Below are 17,463 nucleotides of genomic sequence, written 5' to 3' on the forward strand. Positions count from 1 at the left end.
AATTTCAAATTTCATTTCATTTAACATTCAAATTTCATTTCATTTAAAATTAAATTCAAATTTCATTTAACATACCAAATACATGGCCTTTATGCTAACTATGAGGATTGGCGCTACCAACTTTGTTCTAATAACTCGATATAATTTAACAAATACACTCAAATCTGACCAGAAAATACTTTTGACATAATAACAAATCATTGACAACTTTTCTCCAAATCACAATCGTGTTTTATACACTTTTTACCTGAAGTGGGAAATGATTTATAGTTACTCAACTCTTTCTTTCCTCATCAGTAGCTTTGATTAGTTTGAATGAGGAACGGGAGCTCCCTCTCACTGTGTTTCACAGACATAAGTAGTAAATTATCGATTAAAACTGTAGACTCTACGGGTAGATAACAGATAAAAAGATTGAACAAAATAACATCCCAGTGAAAACTATACGAAATGACAGCGTCCATTTTACTTTTACATGTATCTATTTTAACGGCTGTGTAACTTTTAATAAACACAGTATCACGTATTCCATTCAGTTTTTTTCAACAAAGAAATGTTTGTTACTTCCAATCAGATTGCAATCCAATTTTTTTTTTTGCTTATCGTACTTTTGAGCACACGTTCTGTGCTATTGTGTGCTGTATTATTCTTTTTTGCCTCACCAGGGTTATGAGGTGGAAGGCAGAAGGTTATTCTTTACATTTATACTCCAGTTCTTTCTTCTATCACCCATCCAGGCTTATACTTCTGTCCTCTCCACACCTCACATTCTTCTCCGTCATCGCCACCTCTCGCAGCCCATCACTACCTGTTTTTTACCCTTTTTGCTTGTCGCACAACCCTTCTTTTAACTTTTTTTAAAAGTTGTTTGTCTTCTTTTCTTGACTTAGCATTGCTAAACAACATTTGTATTAATTCCCTCCCCATATTCTCATAACTTAAAAACAATACTATCGCCATTCATTTAGCAGCAGCTGCAACTCACAACTGGCAACCCACTGAAGCACAGCAGGTGTGAGCCTGGTCAGTACCTGGATGGGAGACCTCCTGGGAAGGTTGCTGCTGGAAGAGGTGTTAGTGGGGCCTGCAGGGGGCGCTCACCCTGCGGTCCATGTGGGTCCTAGTACCCCATTATAGTGACGGGGACATTACACTTTAAACAGGCGCCGTCCTTCAGATGAGATGTAAAACCGAGGTCCTGAATCTCTGTGGTCATTAAAAATCCCAGGGTGTTTCTTGAAAAAGAGTAGGGGTGTAACCCTGGTGTCCTGGCCAAATTTCCCATTAGCCCTTACCAATCATGGCCTCCTAATAATCCCCATCTCTGCACTGGCTTCATTACTCTGCTCTCCTCCCCACTGAGAGCTGATGTGTGGTGAGCGTTCTGGCGCACTATGGCTGCTATTGCATCATCCAGGTGGGGCTGCACATTGGTGGCGGTGGAGGAGAGTCCTCATTACCTGTAAAGCGCTTTGAGTGGAGTGTCCAGAAAAGCACTATAAAAGTGTAAGCAATTAATATTATTAGGTTTTATTTCAATCTTAATACATAACTTTTGTTTCCATGTTCCCTTTACCTTTAGCCCTTATAATACTCCTCCTTAAGTGGTCTAGAACCGACCCTGTTTTATCTGGACTAGATAGCATCTCCAGATCTATCAGTGCTGCCAGCGGAGCTGCCATCACACTTACAAGTACCCTTGAGGTCAGTGAATATGAGTCTGGTGTTAGCATACAGGGCCAACTCCTCGCTTAACACTCAGCTCAGCAGTCACTGGTGATTAAACTGCTAGCACAACTGGTCTATACTCATATTATTAATAATATTATTAACCTTAGCTTCCTTAGCAGGACACAGTCTTGTGTGGATTCAGTTTTATTGAGCTCAATAAGTCCAACAACGCGCGCTGGGTCTGCCCCACAGAACAGACAAACTGCAAGGGTTTCCCAGCTCTTATATATACAGTCAGAAGAAAGTTTGTTTCACAATCTGAGTGCTTGTCCTGTTCTTTGATATATAATTACTTCTTGTCCTACTCTGTCTTGCTCTAGGTTCTGCCCTTTGATATGCAGCAGACATTGGTCTGGTTTGTCCTGTCTGTGGGTGTTGTTCCTGTCTGTTATTATGTAACGTTAAGTCACTGGGGCTGATAAAGCAAATCAGCTTTATGGCATCTTAGTTTAACTTTTGTTTGAGGCTAAATTAACAGACCCCATCAACACCTTTCACAATGTGCTTAAGTTGAAAGGGTCAGTAACTTTAAATTCCTTAGCGTCCATATCACCGAGGCCCTCACATGGTCTCTCAACACCACCTGTCTGATCAAGAAAGCGCAACAGCGCCTGTACTTCCTAAGACGGTTGAAGAAGGCTAAGATATATCCCCAGATCCTCACTAACTTTTACAGATGCACTACAGAAAGCACACTGACAGGCTGCATCACAGTGTGGTATGGCAGCTGCAGTGCTTCTGACTGCAAAGCCCTACAGTGGGTGGTGAAAACTGCCCAGTCTATCACTGGGGTTGCCCTCCCATCTATACAGGACATTAATGACAGACGGTGCTTGAGGAAAGCTCTAGGCATCATCAAAGACCCCAAACACCTCAGCTACAGACTTTATGATCTGCTACCATCTGGAAAACCGTACCGGAGCATTCGGGCCTGGACTACCAGACTCAGACAGTTTTTACCCCCGCACTATCAAACTATTAAACTCCCAGCCTCTCTCACTCTCACCTATGATCTGAAACTCACAGCGCCTTCTTTCTTTCTTACCAAAAACCCAAACACACATTGAAAATCTACCTCTACCATACATGTCAATGTATGGTAGAGGTAGATCGCCATAATTTCATTCCCTTTATTTCATTCTGCTGTTGCATGTTTTTGCACATAACCTGTTATCTTTTTGCTGTTTTGAACATTGCCTGTTGTTGGTGGTTTTTTTGACAGTCAGTGATATTTATTGTGCAATTTATCAAGCAATTGAACACCAGTGAATTTGAAATTAACACAGGTGTACCTTGTTAATGTATTAAGTGTGATCTCTCAAGATAATTGACCCAAATTAGGTTGTTTAAACAAAGGGAGTGAATACTTATCAATTAAGTAATTTTCAATTATAAATACTTAATTTAATTTTAACATTACAGAGAATTGCTTCTACAAGAGTGGAAAAAATCCCATTCAAATATGATTTAATTTGACTTTGCAACACAGCAGAATGAGAAATAAACAATGGGATGTGAATACTTTCTGAAGGCACTGTATATATTGCTTGTCCTGTAGTGTTTAAAAAAAATAGCTGCAGTGAAAAAAAACATTAAAATATGGAATTATTACTAATGCTGCCAAAATAGATTTTCTTATTAAAAGAGATTCATACAATATCTTATTCTTTATTTTTTACCCTTTATTGCATAAATATTTCTTGTATTTGATATATATCCTCCCTGGGGATAAATACACTTTAGATTGTGCAACAAAGACTTTGAGCTCTTTCTGTAGAATTTAATCAGATGTGTGACTTTTTTTTCCCTTAAGAGTGTTCTTTGCTTAACATGGTAAGTTAAAAGCTGTTAAACAATTACAAGCCTATCCAATGAGACAGTCTTAATTGTAAATTAAACATGACTATAATTAACATTCCAAGGGTATAAGGAATTCAATTCAATTTAGAAATTAATTAAATGTAGACTTAATTCATTTTAAAATTGAATTAAACTAAAAACATTTTACTATACACAAATTAAACTCTGTGACAAGAGCTATTTCTATTTCAGTCAACTGTAAATAAGAGTATAGTCAAAATTTAATGGACCAGACGAACTCAAAAGTGGGTGACTATGACTAATAGATATTTTGGGAACAAGTAAAGGTTTGCTGAAAAGAGAAGAAAATAAATGTTTCGACAGTGGAGCCTTCTTCGGATGTCACATGCTGATAATTCTACCTACTTGCACTAAAAGACATTTTAGTTGACTTGACTGGTGACTGACCTGGTGACTAGATTGGTGTTTTTAAGTCACCTGACTGGAAAAAAACTATTCCCACACTAACTGCAGCTGAATGATCTCTCTCCTGGGTGAATACGCTGGTGGGTTATTAAGTTACCTAACTGACTAAAACTCTTCCCACACTGACTGCAGCTGAATGGTCTCTCTCCTGTGTGAAAGCACTGGTGGGTTTTTAAGACATCTGACCGACTAAAACTCTTCCCACACTGACTGCAGCTGAACGGCCTCTCTCCTGTGTGAAGGCGCTGGTGGGCTATTAAGCTACTTGACTGACTAAAACTCTTCCCACACTGACTGCAGCTGAACGGCCTCTCTCCTGTGTGAATGCGCTGGTGGGTTATTAAGGTACTTGACCGAATAAAACTCTTCCCACACTGACTGCAGCTGAATGGTCTCTCTCCTGTGTGAATGCGCTGGTGCGTTTTTAAGTCATCTGACCGACTAAAACTCTTCCTACACTGACTGCAGCTGAACGGCCTCTCTCCTGTGTGAATACGCTGGTGGGTTATTAAGTTACCTAACTGACTAAAACTCTTCCCACACTGACTGCAGCTGAATGGTCTCTCTCCTGTGTGAAAGCGCTGGTGGGTTTTTAAGACATCTGACCGACTAAAACTCTTCCCACACTGACTGCAGCTGAACGGTCTCTCTCCTGTATGAATGCGCTGGTGGGTTTTTAAGACATCTGACCGACTAAAACTCTTCCCACACTGACTGCAGCTGAACGGTCTCTCTCCTGTATGAATGCGCTGGTGGGTTTTTAAGTCACCTGACCGACTAAAACTCTTCCCACACTGACTGCAGCTGAACGGCCTCTCTCCTGTGTGAAAGCGCTGGTGGGTTTTTAAGACATCTGACCGACTAAAACTCTTCCCACACTGACTGCAGCTGAACGGTCTCTCCCCTGTGTGAATGCGCTGGTGTGATTGTAAGTGATTTATTTTACTAAAACTCTTCCCACACTGACTGCAGCTGAACGGCCTCTCTCCTGTGTGAAGGTGCCGGTAGGGTTTTGAAATGCTAGACTGACAGAAACGCTCCTCCTCCCTGTGCCATAATAGCAGTTTGTGCACTCCATCGGAGCAAGGCCTTGAGTGATTCTTCCTCATCCTCTGATCATGCTGGGGTCTCTTATTCTGCAAATGCTCCATGGAATGGTCTTGCTCTGTGTGATGAAAGTGAGATTTGTTTTCTTCATTATGTCCCTCAGTGTTCTGCTCAGCAGTGTGAATCATCTGGGGCTCCTTCTCCAGCTCTCTGAAACTAAAACCGCCCAGTTCATTCAGTTGTTCCTCTCTTTGCCCAAGAACAGACACACTCTCCAGTTCATTAAAACTTTCAGCAATTTTCTCAGTAACCAGGTTATTAAACCTGTGTGTAAAGTCATCAGATGCTAAGGGATTACATGATTGTTTGAGACTGTGCAATGACAGTCTCTCCACTTGAACAGAACAAGGCCTAATTATCAAGCCCTGTAGGAGCTGCTGTTGCTCCTCCCTGTACTGACTCTCCTCTCGGTGCTGTATCTCAACAATGTTCTCTTCACCAGGTACATCAGTCTGCTGCTCTGCACAGTCAATCAACTGGGGCTCCATGTCCTGCTCTGTAAGATTAAAGACATCCAGTTCTTCACTGTGCTCTTGTACAGAGACACAGCCCAGTTCATTACAGCCTTGTGTAATATTGTTCGAGTCCAGATTATTCATCTTCTTTGTAAAATCATCACATACTAAGAGCCCAGGTGTCTCACTCTCAGACTCCATCTTCATCATGGGCACAGAGTCCAGAACCTCAACAATCTGTCTGCTCTCTGTGTGCTGCTCACTGAGAGTCTTTTTCCCTTCTGGAGCAGTGAGCTCTGTCTCTTGCATCAGACTGGAGCCCCACTCCTCCTCACTGTGCTTTTGTTCAAGAGGAGCCCTTTCCCCAGCCTCAGAGAGAGCACTGGCCTCTGCACCTGTAAACAGAACAAGACAAAATCTTTATAATAATAATAAAAAACTTTATTTTATATAGCACCTTTAAAAGTGGCTTCTCAAAGCATTTTACAGAATGCCAACAACAAAAAATACACAAAATAAGCATGATGAGAACACACAGTTAGAGGAGACAGTAGATGGTGGTACTAAATACAGTAGGAGCAGAGGGGTAAAGAATAGTTCAATGAAGGGTCTTCTAAAGAAGAAGGTTTTGAGTCTGGATTTGAAGGAGTTTAGAGAATGTGACTCTCTGATATCCTTGGGGAGAGAGTTCCAGAGCTTGGGGGCACAACAGGAGAAGGCCATGTCACCCATTGATTGTAGACGGACTTGGGGACAGATAGGAGAACACAATTAGAAGAGTGAAGGTTGTGAGGTGGGGAGTAGGATGATAACCCAGACAGGTACTGAGGTGCCAAGCCATGGAGAGCCTTATAGGTGAGCAGGAGGATTGTTAAGTCGACATGCAACTTGACAGGAAGCCAGTGCAAGGACTCCAGGATAGGAGTAATGTGACTAGACCTAGTCAGGATTCTGGCTACTGAATTTTGGACATACTGAAGTTTGTTCAATGTGGATTTAGAGTCCCCAGAGAGTAGAGCGTTACAGTAGTCTATTCAAGATTAGACAACTCTTTTCAGCCACAGTTAGTGATAACACAGGGCGTAGTGGAGCAATATTTTTGAAGTGAATGAAAGATGTTTTGACAACATGCTGCACATATGGGTCAAACGTCAAATATCATCCCCAAGTTTTTCAATTTACACTGAAGCTCAAGTACAAGACCATCTACAGATAGGGTTACACATTGGTTTTACAAAGTTGATGGGTGGTGCACAGTTAAGATGAAGGACATTTTGAGTCATCCAAGATTTTATATGGGAGATGCAACTAAAAAGAATAGAGACAGACACATCAGCGTTAGGTTTGGTATGGATGTATATTTGAGTATCATCAGCATAGTAGTGATAGCTGAGGCCATGTGATCTAAAAAGCTTTAAACTACACACACGCGTACAAGTACACTCACAATCAATTTGGGTTGTTTAAACATAGCGGAATAAGTGGGTATAAGGGGGTGTTCTGATTTAGCTTTGTCAGAAACCTAACTACCATGTAAAAAGTAAGTCTACTGTAATAATATCACAATCACATTACATTTACATTAACAGTGCACTGAGAGAAAGGGATCAATACAGACTGACTGGACCCCACAGAACATTAACACTGCAATCAGAGAAAGGGGTTAATACAGACACACTGACTAACTGGATACTACAGAGCATTAACACTATACTGAGAGAGAGGGATCAATACAGACTGACTGGACACCACAGAACATTAACACTGCAATCAGAGAAAGGGGTTAATACAGACACACTGACTAACTGGACACTACAGAGCATTAACACTATACTGAGAGAGAGGGGTTAATACAGACACTGACTGGACACTTCAGCACATTAACAATGCACTGAGAGAGAGAGGTGGGTTAACAGACAAGCTGACTGCACACTACAGTACATTAACACTACACTGAGACAGAGGGGTAAATACAGACACTGATTGGACATAACAGCACATTAACACTGCACTGAGAGAGAGGGCACATGAACACTGCACTAAGAGAGAGGGGTGAACACAGACAGACTGACTGGACACTACCGTGCATTAACACTATACTGAAAGAGAGGGGTTAATACAGACACTGACTGTACACTACAGCACATAAACAATGCATTGAGAGAGAGAGGTGGGTTAACAGACAAACTGCTTGCAAACTACAGTACATTAACACTACACTAAGACAGAGGGGTAAATACAGACAGTGATTGGGCATAACATTACATTAAAACTGCACTGAAAGAGAGGTGTTAATAGAGACATGCTGACTGAACACTACAGTACATTAACACAGTACTGAGAGAGGGGTTAATACAGACACACTGACTGGACACTCCGGTATATTAACACTGCACTGAGAGAGAGAGGGGTTGATTCACACACACTTACTGCACAGTACAGTATATAAACAATGCACTTAGAGTACGCTGTTCAAACGTTCCGAGGTCAAATTCTTCCAGCACGGGGGTACCTTTAAAGCGGAGACGACGGCACCGAATTTATTTGGCGCGCCTTCTCTTTAAAGCCCTGGCCAAATATGAAGACAGTACGTACAGTTATAATTCAAACGGAATTAAAAACTACACATCCCAGTAACTATGGTGGTACTTGTGATCATTGCGTTTAACCAACGAAACAGGGCGAAAAATCAGTCACATGACTTTGGGGCAGAGTTTCGAAAGCTTAACCTATCAGCAACAAAGCGAAATTTACACGATAGGCTACCTCAAACTGTCAGTTACACGACTGTGTATGTCGCTTAAGCCACTCCTATTTGGCATTTTAGTTATGGAGGCGAGAAGACGCCCCCCCCCCCCCTCTGGGTGCCTGATTTGCCGCCATCTTTAACCGCTTCGTGTCCAAATCGCAGTAGCTACGCGTACGAAATAAAGTTCATCCCAGCTACAAAACATATATATTTTTGTGGTAAGAGGGAGCAAAACATCAGTATTTACTGCTATTAATTAGTGTACGATTTATAGTTGAAATCTGAGCCTAAATATAAAGTTAAAATCTCGACAAAGCAATGTAGGAAATACAGAGAAAATAAATCCTTTCTGACATCTAAAATCAGTTTCGATCAAGGTCTCTAAAACGAACAAGAAAAAGAGGATTTTCGGAGGGCAATTACGCTGTATTTATATAGCATAAGTGATTTATGAGCAATCTAATTTCTTGTTCGTTTAAAACAGTGAAATGTCAGCTGCAAAAGATCGCACCAGAAACAGCACTCTCTCTGCCCGTCATAGACGTTCAGGAAAGGCTGAATGAAGTCATGTCAAGTACAATAATTCGGTGATCAATAATAACAGTTGTAGGTTCAAGAAACAAAAGATAGTGGAAACTTAAGATTTTTAAGGCTAAAACTCAAATTAATTCTACAAATTAAGGACGTTAAAGTGCTAGAGGTGTAAAAAATACAAAAATGCACATGAGCAAAAAGTTTTAGAAATGGAGCAAACAGAATAAAAGCCATGCCTATAGTGCAGAAGAGGGATGCAGGAACACTTGCTTAGATATACAAAAAAAAAACACAAAAAGGTGTATGTTACAAAAGAACATGCAAACATGTACATCAATTTCCCTTCGCGATCAATAGTCTTATCTATAAACATGAAACAGAGTGAGGAATCAGAAATTAGCATGCATAAAAAACAGCAATTCTGTCAGTGAACCCTAAATGAATTAATAGCAACTATGGTTTCATGGAGGGCTTCTCAGATAGTTGGGCATTTAGGTAAACAGCCAGGTGAAAGGACTTGTAAACATATTTTGTTAAAGCAAGTCAGTTTTTTCCGCAACACATAAAATACATTTTTCCAAGAAAGTTTAGCCTTTGTCACTAATGAAACCACTAAATAAAGATATAAATATAGAAATCATAAGATTTTTTTAATTCAATGTTGGTAGCAGGATGAACTGTGCTAAGTGTATATTTTGTTGCAGAGTTGCTGCAGGATGTTAACAGTGAAAAAGGTATTTAGAAATGAGTTATTTCAAGATGAAAATTTTCAGAATAATTGCAAATCTAGCAGGATAGAGAAAGCACAGAAAACTGGCAGTTAGATTGATCAGATTAGTATGAAAAGTCATTTAGCAAAGGGAATGAGAAGAGTGACAAACTAGTATACTTTAGATCTTTTTTTCTGAACCAGGGAAAATCTGATCATGTTTCCCTATAACAATAATAAAAAACTTTATTTGATATATCACCATTAAAGGTGGCATCTCAAAGCAATACAATAGATGTAAAAACAGATAAAAGGACCACAGATTACAAAGTAAATGCATATAAGAAAGACAAGCAGTTAGAGGTGCTACCAAAATTAGAAAATGAAGCAGATACAGACACTAAGTCTTCTGAAAAGAAAGGTTCTGAGGTTAGATTTAAATGCACTCAGGGTACGTGACTGATATCACTGGGAATACAAATTGAGAGCTCTGGGGTGCAGCTAGAGAAGACCCTGTCACCCACAGAATGTAGATGTTCTTGAGGACAGCTAGAAGACCAGAGTCAGACGGACAAAGGTGGGGGAGTAGACAGATAATAAGCCATATACTGTAGGTACTGAATGAGGATGAGGAATTTGAAGTTGACTCGAAACCTGATAGGTAACCAGTGCAAGGACTTGAAAACAGGTGTAATGCATCCCTGATAGGATTCTCGCTGTCATATTCTGAACATATTGAAGATTGCTCAGTGTGGATTTAATTTCCCCAGTGAACAGGATGTGCATTTATTAATTCTAGAAAAAAAAGCCTTTCTTAATTTCTCTAGTTCTTAGTTTCTCTAGTTCCCTTTAAAATAAATTATTATCCCACAATGCAGAGTATTAAATGGCCAGTATTTACACATGATATTTGTGATTTAAAGAAATTAACACAAGCAGCTTTTGGGGATTTAAGTGTTGGCTGAGTTATTGCAGGATAAAAGACTAGAGATGTTGGTAAGAAGAAGATAATTTTGGGAAAGCTAAGGAATACACTGATAACAAGAACACTTTCTAATGGGGTTAGGCATACTTTTGATGAAGATGATGAAGTTAACAGACTGTATGTTTACATAGATACTGAAATGAGGATTGTATTTTAGATTTTGTGCAGTTACTAGCATTGAACTGTGTGTTGGATGCACATGAATTGAAGGAATGGGCAAACATAGCTGATGCGGATCCACAGAGCCAGCATATTAAGATGTTTATAATTAGAGGCAATTTGTTTAAATAACTAGGTATGGATACTGATGTGCAAGAGAGGTGGAAAGGCCAGCACTATAAAATATTTTATTCTCAGTGAGATGCTGCCATTTCATAGTGGGTTTCTAACACTGTGTATAGTTCCATCTATTTCTAATCTCTTTATCCAGTACAGAGGATTTGGAGCCTATTCCAGTAAGCAATGGACACAAGGCAGAATACACCTGGACATAGCGCCAGTCCATCACAGGACAGACACAAACACACACACACCAGGGCCAGTTTTCCCATAAACCAATTAACTGACCAGTATGTTTTGGAGTGCGAGAGGGAGTCATATCACACATATGGAGAAAAACCATGTAACCCAGAGAGAACATGCAAACCCCACACACACAGGATGGCAGGAATTGAATCTAGGACCCCAGTGCTCCAAGATAGCAATGCTAACCACTTTGCCACCATTATAAATGGATGGATATCTTAGTTATCTTTCTAGTTCACAGGTTTGCATGCATAATTTAATTTTGAAAGCCACTGAGACATCAGGTACTACTGTTGTATTTATGAAAAAGAAACAAAACAAAAAGCAAACTAACAACTGTGCCATCCTACTCTTTAGTTAATACAATTTATTTATAAACAGTTAACATTGTTAGCAAAATATTTTGAATTATATTTAAACCTATTTCTTCTTTAGTTTTGTATTTAACTTATTATATGATAGTCAGATTTAATGTATATTTGAACAATGAAAATATATTTTTACAAGATGCGGGGGAAAGTGCAACAACTTATTACAGTGCTAAATTTAATATTGATTGGTAATAGTTTATGCTAACACCTAACTTTCTTAATTAGGCGTAATTAAAACAGTGAACTAAGTGTAACATACCATTCAGAAATACAATCGAGAATAGTTTTGTGGTGTTTATATGGATGAAACGTTTCTAAACTGTATAACGTAACAAAATTAAAGACGATTAAATTCTGTAATCTTTTCACTTGTAATGTCATTAGACAGAACAAGAAGTTTCTGCTTTGTCTAAGGATGGTATCAAAAAGTAGTCTAAGTGGTGAGAAAATTGTGCTTAATGATAATTAAGTGACTTAAAAGTAAAAAGAGATGCTTCATATTGCTTGATTAATTTTAAAAACTAAGTTATAAATGCAGACGCGATCGCTGCCATAAGCGCTCCAGGCAGCAGAATGTTCGTTCTGTACTGCTGAGCTCCGCACCTCCTCCCTCTCTCGGTGCCGCGCCCCTCTCTGACGGCGCGCAGTGGGCGGTACGCTATTTTCAGAGCCTCTGATTGGGAAAAAAGACCTGCTGATCAGTTTCACACACCAGGAAGAGAAAAGAATGGGATTTTTTCTCTTCGAAACGTGTGTTGTCTTTATGAAATTCGTGTATTTTAAACGTTTAATTAAGAAGTAAAAACCTTACAGCGTACACAAAGATTCTGAGCTGATCACGAGGAAGAAAAATCACCCATTTTTCGCGCATAAAAAGTGGTTTTTAACTCTCGAAACCTATTTTTATAGGTTTTAAAGTCGTGCCATGTCTAAGTTAAGCAGGAACACATCATTATATCTCATTTTTTATTTCTTTTTTAAAAAAAATTAAAAATCGTTTGCCCAGCCTACTTAGAGAGGTTAATACAGACACACTGGATTAATATTCCAGAGGAGTTAATACAGACACAGACCGTGGAGGACGGTAATACTTAAACCAATTGAAATAATTTTTATGTACACAATCATTAGTATACATATAAAATCTAGACCAATACAACGTAAATACAATATTTATAAATGTTGTTTCATAATGACGTTGGATTACAAATTGATTCAGTGGAACAATTGTTGAATGTGAACGAGGTGTTTTCAGCACCGTAACCGGACAAAACAGTTCAGTTTCCAGTAAAGAATCCCGTTGCTACATCACACAAGTCTTTCCCACTTCACTCTGCATCTCTGCACTATATTCTCACCAGTGAGGAAAGTTTTTTGATGACAGTTTCATAGTTTGTTAGATAACGAGAATGTTTACTCTTACGAGATGTTTTCTTTAAAATAAAGTTTGTTATTTAAAAAATCTCACCAGTGAGGAAGTTATAGACACTGGTTTTAAACACACATACTGACTTCATACAAGTCACCACACTGACCTGAGAGCTGCAGTTCTGTGTCCATTTCTTCTTTTATTTCTGCAGAGACTTCACAGGGAAGCGTGTGTCCAACACTGTTTGTCGGTTCCTGATCTCCTCCTGCTCCCGACTCCTTCTCCCTCAGCTGCAATCTCCACTTCAGGCTCTCGTTTTCCTTCTTCAGTTGCGCCATTTCACTCCCGACACTGTCCTCCACACACTGTGTGATTTTAAACACGGCCCGTCTCACCAGGATCTGGGAGACGCTGCGGAGTTTGTCTTGAAACTCGTCCTCCGAATCACACATCCTGTTTCCAAAAACTTCTGACACTTCATACACGATCGATTTGAGCAAAACGTGCATGAAAGAGTCAAGCTGGGTTAGCAGATTTAACAAGCACTCCGCCATCCTTCTTCAGAGTCGGTCAGAAACAAAGGCTGACTTCCGGAGTTTAAACAGAACAACTTATTTTTTATTCTTCACAGATCCTGTTGTCAGGGCTGTGCTCTGTTCAAGCATAAACACAGTCGACAAGACGTTACGTATTCAGAACCTGAAGTTATTTTAAAGAAAAACAACAACTTTCTTTAAAGAAAATTATTCAGTCATCCACACGTGGGTGAAATACATGCAGAGTCGCGCAGTATAATGACGTCATTCGTTAGCGCGGCCACAGCTTCAAAACAATAGAGAAGCGGAGCTGAGAAAGATGAGTTTCTTCAGCCGGATATAAACTTCTCTGCACCTCCTAGCGCGACCTAGTCAAGAGGAGTGAATCACCTGCGACCTTAGCCGTTCGTAACGGAACAGATTTATTTGTTTGCCCTTCCACAACCCTCCTCCCCAACGAAAAAATCTCAAGTGGATTTTTTCAAGTGGATTTTGATCTCCCTATGCAGGTTTTTGGTTAGAGAAAAACAATGCTGTCGTTTCTTGCCAACTGGCAGTATTTCTTCTGCACTGATAAGCAAGATTTCTATTTCATATTTCATAAATTGTTTGAATTTGTCCATATTCCATAATTGTTTTTTTATGTTTGATTATCAGACAAAATATGACAACCCCTCTATTGAGCATATACTTTATTTTCCTGATGTACTGTAGCAGCCCTGACACTGAGAAACGAAGAGAAAATGACTTTTATCTAGCATTTTTCATGTTCAATGCGTTTGACATATCCCAACAGCGACAGAGTTCTTTTGCGACACTGTTTCTACTTCTATCTTCTTTCTGTACGCTTTGATAAAAAAACGAGAAATCGTGCAAGGGGAAAAATGTATTTTTTCATAGAGAAAACGTGCACCAGGAACTGTGGTGTTGAGAAGAAATGATTTAACACGATACGTGACCTTATTTAACGGAGCAAATGCTCACCCAGCAAGGTCTGGAGAACTTGGAGAGTCTGGTGGATGTGATAATTTCACGGTATTGTGGAAGAAAACAGTCTTTCTTTGAATTCTCAATCAATCGGAATTTCAGTGCGAAATATAAACCCTTTGTCTGATTTAAATATATTATATTTTAAAACTCATAATAAATCAGAAAACACACGTTTCTCACTTTGAAATTTTAGACGGGGCGGTGTATTACTAGTAGCGGCGCTGAGCACACTATGGGGGAATTCAGGTTATGTGATATACTAGAGTTTTAATAAATAACGCATCTGATTTCGGATCTTAAGATTGTAGGTTCGACTTCTAGCTGGTTCGTGTAAATTTTAATCAGGCTCTTCAGTAATAGATTATGTAATGAACCGCACCTGAAAGCGAACGTTGGGTCTGTTTCCTTTGTTTTCCAGCATGAAATAACAAATCGTTACAAAAGGCACCAGCTAATGTCTAATAGCGGTTTTTTTTTCAAATTACATTTTCAGGTTTAAGACACTGTTCAATAAAACACAAGTGTCCTTAAAATCTTCAACTTTCAGGTTTGTTTTACTCTGTAATAAAGGAAATCTGAAACTGAGATCTGATGTAGCTGTCTCTAAAGACGGAGGTGATGATTCGCAGATGTGAACCGTGCCTTTTCTCCTGTATTCAAGGGTATTCGCTGCGTGAGCTACTAAATGCGTGATCTGTATTACCCTATTTTGTTCAGATAATCTATGTGGTGTACAGATAGAACTCAACTGCATGGTGTGAATTCCGTGTTAAGCATAAGCAGAACCTGAAAAACCTCGACGTAGCCTTTTGATGTGAAGTCAGACGCGCTTCCGTTGAGCCACGAGGTCACGCCAAAGAGTTACTTTTAAGCCTCCATCAGCGTCGCGATTTTTTTTTTCCTCCTGTGAGGAGCGCCGCTCTTCCAAACAGAGTCTCTTCTTCCCAGACCACATTTTATTCTTGCTGCGTAGCTCTTGAGCAGGTGTTGTTCTCGACAACAGATCCAGGAACACTGATTGTTTTTTTTTTCATTAAGGACCCCATGGTGCAACGGTAGCACGTCTGACTCTAAATCCGGAAATTGAGTGTTTTAAGTACATGGGAGTCAACTGATACTGAACAGGTTCTGCTGCTGAACCTGCAGCCTTCGCCATAAGGTCCAGTTCCCCAGCCTTCTGACCTTATATGTCCATCCCTTCTTGTCAAAACTCGTATTTTCACAGGGTACCCTTCAGAAATCGCAGTATAGAATGAAAAACTCCAATAAATCTCGGCCGCTGTTGGTGATTTTCCTTTAAAAACAAATGAATCTCCGAAACGTTTATGGAGTGTATCACTTGCACTGAGACCGAGACGTGTTAAGCTGTACATGAGTCTTTGTGGCTCGGGTGTTAACCAAAAGGGTGGTGTTTTGAGCCCTCCCAGGGACGCTGAGCCTTTTAATGAACACACCCTCCTCACTTCATTTCTCCACGGGCGGTCTTGTACCGCAATCAAATACAGAGCCTGTACGGGGCAGTAAGCTTGCAAATATAGCTCGCTGTGTATATAATGAAGAAGCAGAGGTTAGTTTCTCATGTGCATGTTGCAGAGCCTTACGAAACTCGTACCAACAGCTGGGGTTTGATCCCTGCACGGGCTATTAGTTAAAAGGCCATTGTAAATGAAGTGTAACAGATTTTCCAGCTGGCTTTTATGTTTCACACTAAATTGCGATCTTGAAACTAAAATAATAAGAAATATGGAACACAACCGTTGTTCCCCAAGAAGGAAAGCTGTTTTACACTGATGTCACTCCTTTTAATAAAATCCAGATTGTGAAGACAACTCTGCCTTATCAAAAGAAAATGTTACACAAAAGTTGGAAAGCACACTCTCAATCCATCTGTATATTTGATTTCCGCCATCCATTCAAGGGTGCTTGGTGCTTCGCAAACAAATCATTTCAGGGAAGAAACTTAGTTTAGTGAACTACTGTTGTATTTTCACTGATTGAATTTGATCTTTGTACTCTCTTTGAATTCTCAGATATAATATTTCAGAATTACAGTTCAAATTTGTTGGAAAACTTCACAGGCATTATTAGGTTAGCACTGTACAATTGTATTTTAACATCTTGGTATATTTACCTTCATTTTAATATAGAAGTAACCATAAATGTTATTTTGTACTTTTGTCGCACTTTTTAAAACATTTTAGCGGAGGATGCACGGCGACAATTGTATGATATTATTCCTTGATATCAATGATCAGTTGAAGGATTTGAAGAAACTATCAAAGAAACAGCAGCAATAGCAGATGATTTTGTTTTTTGAATCCATCTTTACACCTCAATAATCCATTTGTCCTTGAAAAAAAGAAAAGACAGGCATGTTTTGAGTTTTGAGAGGAATGATCCTCTTCTCGATCGAAAAGAAACGTATAAATTTGATTGCTTCAGTAGAATTTTGGATTTTCTTTCGAAGATCTCACAAAGTATTGCCAGGATCTATATTTAGCGTTCGGTAGTGATAACACTGCTGATATTGATGGAGTAGAAATCTATGATGTATTGACAGCTTTATTTGAAGCAAAAAGTCCTAGAACGCTGCCTATGAAGTTTTGGGATTCATACCAAGAAGTACTCTTTGTTTTCCACCCCAAATGCTACTATTACATTACACATTATGCAAACATTACCAGTTTTAGTAGCTTCTGGGCGCGATTTTCCAAAACTGAAACTAATTACAAATTATTTAAGATGAACCATGTCCAAAAATTGTAAATCAGGATTAATATAATATCAACTGAAATTACTACAGAAGAAAAGATTTAACTGAAATATGAATAAGACTATGCAAGCCTAGAAAGTAGAACAATTCAGTTTATATAACTTATTTTTTTATTTTTTGAGAAATGGGCTCACACACCGGAAGACACTAACGTTTCTCTTCGTTAGAGTATGTGAATTACAGTTTAACCCAAATGTTTGTAATTGTGAATCTGTTAAAATTCAATAAATCGTCTATCAACAGTAAGAAATTATTAAGAAAGTAAGAAATTGTTTTATTTCATAAACTATAAGACAATGAAGAGAGTTTACTTCGCTTTTGTTCTTTTAACTTAAGCGTTCAG

General features: G+C 39.2%; 1 pseudogene across 1 annotated transcript; it reads right to left on the reverse strand.

The window, feature by feature from the left end:
* Positions 1–643: 643 nt before the first annotated feature.
* LOC148662848 (uncharacterized) lies at positions 644–13,599 on the reverse strand (annotated as a pseudogene). The gene is made up of 2 exons (XR_015936397.1): positions 12,988–13,599; positions 644–5,974 (listed from the first exon to the last, which is right to left on the reverse strand). The product of XR_015936397.1 is annotated as an uncharacterized LOC148662848 (transcript).
* Positions 13,600–17,463: the final 3,864 nt, after the last annotated feature.

This window comes from Lepisosteus platostomus, chromosome 5, assembly GCF_059453375.1.
Source record: "Lepisosteus platostomus isolate fLepPlt1 chromosome 5, fLepPlt1.hap1, whole genome shotgun sequence".
NCBI lineage: Eukaryota > Metazoa > Chordata > Actinopteri > Semionotiformes > Lepisosteidae > Lepisosteus > Lepisosteus platostomus.